Source organism: Ovis canadensis, chromosome 16 (assembly GCF_042477335.2).
Source record: "Ovis canadensis isolate MfBH-ARS-UI-01 breed Bighorn chromosome 16, ARS-UI_OviCan_v2, whole genome shotgun sequence".
Classification (NCBI taxonomy): Eukaryota; Metazoa; Chordata; class Mammalia; order Artiodactyla; family Bovidae; genus Ovis; species Ovis canadensis.
Window position 1 is genome coordinate 56,971,741 of NC_091260.1, and position 9,130 is coordinate 56,980,870.

A 9,130-nucleotide genomic window follows, 5' to 3' on the forward strand; every position below is an offset into this window, starting at 1 on the left:
AAAGAAGAAATAGATGTTTTTTTCTGGAACTCTCTTGCTTTTCCCATGATCCAGTGGGTGTTGGCAATTTGATCTCTGGTTCCTCTGCCTTTTCTAAAACCAGCTTGAACATCTGGAAACTCACAGTTCACATGTTGCTGAAGCCTGGCTTGGATAATTTTGAGCATTACTTTACTAGCATGAGAGATGAGTATAATTTTGTGGTAGTTTGAGCACTCTTTGGCATTGCCTTTCTTTGGGATTGGAATAAAAACTGACCTTTTCCAGTCCCGTGGCCGCTGCTGAGTTTTCCAAATTTGCTGGCATATTGTGTGCAGCACCTTGACAGCATCATCTTTCAGGATTTGAAACAGCTCAACTGGAATTCCGTCACCTCCACTAGCTTTGTTTTTAGTTATGATTTCTAAGGCCCACTTGACTTCACATTTCAGGATGTTTGGCTCTAGGTGAATGATCACACCAGTATGATTATCTGGGTGGTGAAGATCTTTTTTGTACAGTTCTTCTGTGTATTCTTGCCACCTCTTCTTAATATCTTCTGCTTCTGTTAGGTATACCATTTCTGTCCTTTATTGAGCCCATCTTGGCAAGAAATATTCCCTTGGTATCTCTAATTTTCTTTTTTTTAATTTTTATTTCTTAGTTTTTTTAATTTTTTTAATTTAAAAATCTTTAATTCTTGCATGTGTTCCCAAACATGAACCCCCCTCCCACCTCCCTCCCCTCTAATTTTCTTGAAGAGATCTCTAGTCTTTACCTTTCTGTTGTTTTCTTCTATTTCTTTGCATTGATCACTGAAGAAGTCTTTCTTATCTCTCCTTGTTATTCTTTGGAGCCAGGAGAAAAATCAACAACCTCAGATATGCAGATGATACTACTTTAATGGCAGAAAGTGAAGAGGAACTAAAGAGCCTCTTGATGAAGGTGAAAGAGGAGAAAAACCTGGCATAAAACTCAACATTTAAAAATGAAGGTCATGGCATCCATCCAGTCCCGTTACTTCATGACAAATAGATAGTAAACATATGGGAACAGTGTCAGATTTCATTTTCTGGGGCTCCAAAATCAATGTTGACATTGACTGCTGCCAAGAAATTAAAAGACACTTGCTCCTTTGAAGAATAGCTATGTCAAACCTACACAGTGTTTTAAAAAGCAGAGACATCACTATCCTAACAAAGTTCCATACAGTCAAAGTTATTGTATTCCAGTAGTCATGTATAGATATGAGAGTTGGACCATAAAGAAAGCTACACACTGAAGAATTGATGCTTTCCAATTGTGGTGCTGGAGAAGACTCTTGAGAGCCCCTTGGACAGAAAGGAGATCAAACCAGTCAATCTTAAAGGAAATCAACCCTGAATGTTCATTAGAAGGACTGAGGATGAAGCTGAAGCTCCAGTATTTGTCCATCTGATAAGAAGAGCTGACTCATTGGAAAAGACCATGGTACTGGGATTGAGGGCAAGTGGAGAAGGTGGTGACAGAGGATGAGATGGCTGGATGGCATCCCTGACTCAATGGGCAGAAGTTTGAGCAAACTCAGGGAGATAGTGATGGACAGAGAAGCCTTGCGTGCTGCAGACCATGAGGTCACAGAGTCAGACATGACTTAGCTACTGAACAATAGCAACAAGAGGTCAAACTCCAATACATGTCCTATTATCTCTGCAAAGCCCAGCAAACTCTTCTTTACCAAATATTGCTTTCCATATTGCTGTGAATTGCCTTTCTCCCCTTTGAAGTCCCAAACTACTACCCAAACATCCTCTTTTTTTGAAGATGACATTTAAGGTGAATGTTACCCCTGTGGGTGTATACATAGATATCACCCATGTATGCATGTTATGAAAGTTTTGTTTTATTTTTTTTTCCTGTTACTCTGTCTCATGTCAATATAATTCTTAAACTAGCCAGAAGAATGTAGAAGGATAGAGAAAAGGCTCCCCCTCAATGCAAGTCCACTTTAATTTTTTTAATTTTTTTAATTTTTTTTGAGTGTTAATCTTCTGAGGGCATGAGTTTTAGTAGTGTAGGTTATCAAGCAAAGATAACAGATTTGACTAGACAGCTACTAGGAATGTTTCTTTTTGCTACTAATCTACAGAATTTACACCATGTTTTTCTTTCATATAGTCTCTCTTAAGTTGGAGATGAAGATACCATCTATTGGTTGTGTGATAAGGCATAATAGAGAATTTTTCCAAATAGAGAAAATGAGTAGGTTTTCTATTAATACCAAAACAAGAAGAAACAGTAGTCCAGGGCCCCTATTCCTCAGTGATTCCTCCTAGCAGGGTGATGTTCTCCATACCCAGAGATCACGAATCCATTCAGCCTTTCCTTGAGCTCTCTTTTCCCCCTTATACAGCTTCTTCTTATGCATCCTCTATATCCCAAGAGGAATGACTCTATTGAAACACAGATCTGATCAAATGTTCAAGTAACTTTTCTTCTAAGGCCTCTAATTGCCACCAGTTACCCTTAGGATGGTAAAGTGTCTGCTTACAATGAGGGAGACCTGGGTTCCATCGCTGGGTCAGGAAGATCCCCTGGAGAAGGAAATGGCAATCCACTCCAGTATTCATGACTGGAAAATCCCATGGACCGAGGAGCCTGGTGGGCTACAGTCCATGGGGTCGCAAAGAGTTGCACATGACTGAGCGACTTCTCTTCACTTTTCTTCACCCTTAGGATAAAGTCTAGCCTTCTATCTTCATAACTGCTACATTCCAAACTTCTAGAACAAAAAAAATTGCAAACCAATTTTAGATTATCTGTAATTAACATTTAAATAAAAATTTGAATTTATTCACTTTTAAAATAATTAAATTGGAATAAAAGTTGAAATCATACAAAATAGTGGAGTCCTGGGAAGGCTGGATACTGGGGAAGTTATGAGCAATGCATTAAAGTCTCCCTGAAAGAAGTGTGTGGGATAACAGGACTCCAGGTGCTCCAAAGGGAATAGCAAAAAAATGTTCTTAAAGTGGCATTGAGGAGTAAGATAATTTTACCTCCAGATTCCACAGACTCAGCTTGAGACCAGAAAATTCAGGGAATATTAAATTACAAGATGAAGATACACTGAAAAGTTTATGTTTGGGGGAGATTGGGTTTGCTTTGTGTGTGTGTGTGTGTGTGTGTGTGTTTTAATAATGGAGCAAACTTTTCATGGTCTGAGCCTACTGCATATATCCCCTTGATGTATGATAAACTTCAAAATGACCATAGCATTACTCAGCACTCACCTTCCATCTCCTCCTGTCCCTTTGTTTCTCATTTCCATTAATATCATTATTTAGCATTTCCCAGTGATTTCACCCATTAACTAGAATCATCTCATTCCTAGTAGGATTTTAACTCCTCAGTATTTCTTCTTCCTCAGCACTTCTTAGCTGTGTCCCTCTGTTTCCATCCATAGTATTTATGCCAGTCAGGTTGTTTTCATTTCTCTAGGGTATTACAACAATTTCCCCATATTTCCTGACTTCATGAGGAGAGTATAGCAGAGGGATTAGGAAATATCCCTGGATATTATTCCTGCTTGAGCTAATGACCATGGAAAGCTTGATGGCCTATATTCTTTGATTTGTAAATCAGAGTTAATATTAATAATATCAGAAAAAGGAAATACGTTATGGTAATTAGGTAAAATAATATACATAAATAGTAGCTATTATTCTTATCACTTAATTTTGCCTGTGAGTAATATACTTCACATTCGAAAGTGAGAATTATAATTAGGAAAGACAAATCTGACTAAGTCAATGCTTTATTTAAATATTCTCAATGATTCTCTATTCTTTTGTAGAAGCAAACTAAATATATGTTTTCCATGGTTAATCCCTCTGTCTCTTTTGCATCATAATTTTTTTCTTCCCTCCAGAAATATATAGTCTGAAAAAATGAGATTTCTCAGAGTACCCCATATATAAGAAGTGCTTTCCCTTTTTTGTGCACTTTGCTTATTGGCACTCTATCAGACACCTGCTTCCCCCTTTATTTGCCTGAATAAATCTATGTATCTTTAAAGACTGAGTTGCTCAAATACTTCTTAAACTTTTCCTAGGTCTCTACGGTGGCTACTTAGCCTGTTCTAAAGTACCTCGTACATTATCCATGGATAAACATTTATATATTTAAATATACAGTATTTTTTAGCTGAATTTATTTTTACATTTCTAGCTCCCCTTGCCAATAAATTCATATTTCTCTTTGTTTTCCTCGTATTCATGATTAAAAATCATGCTACTAATCTTAATTATATGCTTCCATGGTGGCTCAAATGGTAAAGAATCTGCCCTCACTTCAGGAGACCTGGGTTCAATCCCTGGGTTGGGAATATCCCCTGGAGAAGGGAATGGCAACCCACTCCAGTATTCTTGCCTGGACAATTCCATGGACAGAGGAGCCTGAAGGGCTACAGTCTATGGGGTCAAAAAGAGTCAGACACAACTGAGTGACTTTCACAATCTTAATTATGGATTCTAGAATTTAGTCCTTCCTCATGTACACTCCCATAATTCACATCTATCAGCACCAAAAAATTACTTAAATGAAAAATTTGTTGGTTATTACATATTTTTATAATACATTTTCTGAATGTCATTCTGATTTAATCTTCTTGAGAAAGTTTTTCAGAATGATGTGTAAAGTTTTATTCTTTAGTCATAGTACCATCTAGAATTGTTCAGAAAGATGGAACACATTTGGTACAGGGTGAAAGACACAATTTGTATCATAGTGTGGCAGAAGGCTATAATGCAAGTCTAGATTTGGAGAATAGCTGAAAATCTCAATAACATGTTTAAACATGTCTTCTTCTCTCCAGATTAATCATATATTTCTCGAAGAACATGAGTATGCCTCATGGCTTGCTACTTTTTTCAGCATTTCCTAGTATATATAATCGATAATTTATACATGTCAGCTAATTACAATATGTACAGATTCTATGGATCTGTAAATCAGAGGGGAGGGGTAAATAGCATGAGGCAGCAGAATGGTCAGTAAGAACTGTTCAAGAAGTGATGGGAAAAACACAGATTTGAGATTCTTAATTAACCTTTTATCCTTCATATGATTTACATAACTCTTTCCACTTTTCTGTTTATTCAGGGTGTATGGTGTACAGCACTGTACCTAGCCTCCAATAGACACTGACTATATATTTTTTTCTTTTCCTTCTCCTACTTCACCTGGATCCCCAGATAGTTGAAGTAAAATTATGATAAATACATTTATCTCACAAAGATTTAGTACTTTGCTGACTTAAAAGTATTTTATGAAATCGATAGAAATACATATTACTATTGTGTGTTTGTATGTTGTCATATAATTATTGAATATTTGTGTATTGAATAGTTTTCATATGTTTACTGGAAATTGATTAATCAATTCAGAAATTTTTCTGTGTGTATATAAGTTAAATCCTAATATCCAGTCATAAAATATTGATAAATTGAAGTTTGCATTAGTTATAATAGCAAACATTAGATTCATAAAACATTTGACTTTAAAATTAAATGATAATGAGGTGTGAACCATTACTAAGTAAAGATAAAACATTTATTATAACTTAGGAATTCACTTTTCTTATTTTTGAAATTACTGTGGTGAGAAGACAAAACACGCTAGAATATACATAATTTAAATTAAATGGTTACATATATTTAAAATCACATGTAATCAAATGTACCACTTATGATAAATCTTACTAAATGTCAAGTTTAATTATAAAACTGAAGAAAAAATAATTATTAATCAATATAATTTTAGAGGCTTTTGACAATTTGAGAATCTCTCAAATTTTACTTAAATCAACATTCTAATTGTCAATGCAACCAGCTGTGTTAGATTTCAAGAAAATATATTTACTACTAACATTTTCAGTAATCTTTTTAAAGTCAACAATAGCTCTAGAAAATGTACCAGAAAGAAGAGAATATCATATAAAGGAGAGATTTTTCTGTCCTCAAAATATGTAAAATATTTTACAGATTTCTTTTTAATCTAACATTAGTTAGCTCGATAATGTGATCTTCCCAGGACCCTCATTGGTAAAGAATCTGCCTAGCGATGCAGGAGACATGGCTTCTATCCCTGGGTCCCAGATCTTCTGCAGATGGAAATGGCAACTCACTCCACTATTCTTGCCTAGGAAATCCCATGGACAGAGAAGCCTGGTGGACTACAGTCCATGGGGTCACAAAAGAACTGAACACGACTTAGTGACTAAACAACAGCAAACTCAATAATTTATGCATAGAAAAAAGAAACTAAGAAAGTTCATGTATTAGTTATCTCTTGCTGTGTAACAAATTATCACAAGCTTAGCGACATAAAATAACATAGTAATTATCTCACAGTTTCTGTAATCTGAGAGTCTTGGCATGGCTTATCTCAGTCTTAAGCAAGGCTGCTATAACGGTTTTGCCAGGTCAGGGCATTCATGGGGAGACTTGAACAGTGACAAATCTGCTTCCTTCTTACTCAGGTTCTTGGCAGTTCTTACTAGCTTCTCTAGGACTGAGTCCAAGCCTTCTTATTGACTGTTACCTAAAAGACATGGTGAGCTCCTAACGGCTGCCTTGAACTGCTAGGGGCTACTAGCAGTGTTTTTTTTCCATATGAAAAAACTTCCCATCATGGCCCCTGACTTCATCAATCCAGCAAGGGCTGGATTTGAGTAAGTCTGCTAGCAAGGGCTTCCCAGGTGGCACTGGTATACAGGAGATGTAAGAGATGTGGGTTTGATTCCTGGGTCAGGAAGATCTTCTGGAGGAAGTCATGGCAACTCACTCCAGTAGTCTTGCCTGGAGAATCCCATGGACATAGGACCCTGGCAGGCTACATAAATAGACTCACAAAGAGTTGGACATGACTGAAGCTACTTAGCATGTACATAGTAGCAAGATACCACTTATACAGTGTAACGCAATCATGGGGCTAACATCTTGTCACTATTGTGTTCTGTTAATAAGAAGCAAGTCACATGTCCTGCCCATACTTAAAGGGGAGAGACTACAAGAAGAAATGAATACTAGAAGAGATGAATTTTGAGACTGATCTAGAATCCTTCCAATGAACTATAGAAACAATAAATATATAATTTTTATGTTTTTAAGTTAAATTTCAGGCCAATAAAAGTGAGTGATCTATTCTAGACATTCGATTCACTGAACAATTTATCTTTCTTAACACCTTCCTAGAAAAGATTCGGAAGCCATAGTTTATCCATAAATAGTTGAAGGAATGAATAAATGATGTACTGCTTGTTTAGTATATTCTTACATATCACTCTACAAATTATCTTTCTTTATAAATAGATGGAAAATTAATAAATAGGGGAGAATATAATATTGCTTTCTGTTTCCCCTCATTTGTTTGTGACAAAATTTCTCCTTTTCCTCTAAAAAATTAAGGTGTCATTGAATGTATATTATGAGAATATACATCTAATTCAGTTTTTCCCCATATTCTCATCAACACTGTATATAATTCAGATTTTTAAAATATTTTCCCAATAAAATAGATTCAGCTGGGTTGTTTATGAAAGACAGAGATATTTCAAAATCAAGAACCCAATTTCCATTAAACCATGATAAGTAATGGTCAAAGGAAGAATAATTATAATACAAACTATATCAATAGCATACATGTTGGTGGTCAGAACAAAACATTTTAAACTATGAAGTGTAATTACTCTCCAGACATCACCAACCTAGCTATGACCAACTTAGCCATGACCAAAAAGCTATGACCAACCTAGACAGCCTATAAAAAAGCAGAGACATTACTGTGCCAACAAAGGTCCATTTAGTCAAAGCTATGGTTTTCCTAGTAGTCATGTATGGATGTGAGAGTCGGACTATAAAGAAAGCTGAGTGCCGAAGAATTGATACTTTTGAACTGTTGTGTTGGAGAAGATTCTTGAGAGTCTCTTGGACTGCAAGGAGATCAAAAAAGCCAATCCTTAAGGAAATCAGTCCTGAATATTCACTGGAAGGACTGATGCTGATGCTGAAGCTGAAACTCCAATACTTTGGCCACCTGATGAGAAAAACTGACTCATTGGAAAAGACCCTGATGCTGGGAAAGATTGGAAGGTAGGAGGAGAAGGGGATGACAGAGGATGAAATTGTTGGATGGCATCACGGACTCAATGGACATGAGTTTCAGTGAGTTCCGGGAATTGTTGATAGGGAGGCCTGGCATGTTGCAGTCCATGGGGTCGCAAAGAGTAGGACACGACTGAGTGACTGAACTGAACTGAACTTTCCAGCCAAAGAATAAAAGATTGTAGTGTAGATATAATTAATAAAGCATTTTTATCTTCTATCTGTGCCAGATTTTTATCCTCAAATGTGTAAGATGTATAGACAACAATTCCATAGACCCCCAAGGCCCGACCAGTAACTCCCTTACCACATGTTGCTATGAAAATTCATTGTAAGAACCAAAAATAAAAAGAGATTTCTTAACTGCTACATGTGATTTTTCGTCAAGACAAGGCTTCATTTGGTACCTCTAAAGTAGGAGCGCTATGCGGAAGAACACATTAGAATAAAATTCAAATAACAATTTTAGTAATCTATATTGATATAGAACATTGACTTGCTCATTAAAATTGGGAGCTCTGAGAATATATTGACTTCAAATCTATGGTTTTCTTGTAGATAGATGATTCTTGCTTAATTTAGTTTTTTATTCAATAAATGCTGTGAATTTTTGCTGCAACATGTTTATAAAAGTATATATTTACATATAATTTATTTTCAATTTTTAGGAATAAGTATAAACATTATGTTATTATTTTGAAAAATGTTAGGAATATGCACCATTGGAATCACTGGATAGTTAAGAATGCTTATAGCCTCTTCCTGGCTCCCATTTTTCTTCCTTTTACAAAATATTTTTCAACCTTCAAGCTTTAATGATTATTCTAGAATGTAAAAAAAAATAATTTTTGTTTTAGGAATTAATAGTTTAAAATATCTTAATACAAAGAAAAGTAAACTAAGTACGTTTTATGTATAATTCATGCAAGTAAAATCATTTAAAATATCTCTTTAGATTCAAAATAGGTGTTGGTTAGCCACTGGGATTAAGTATTTGTAAACTTACT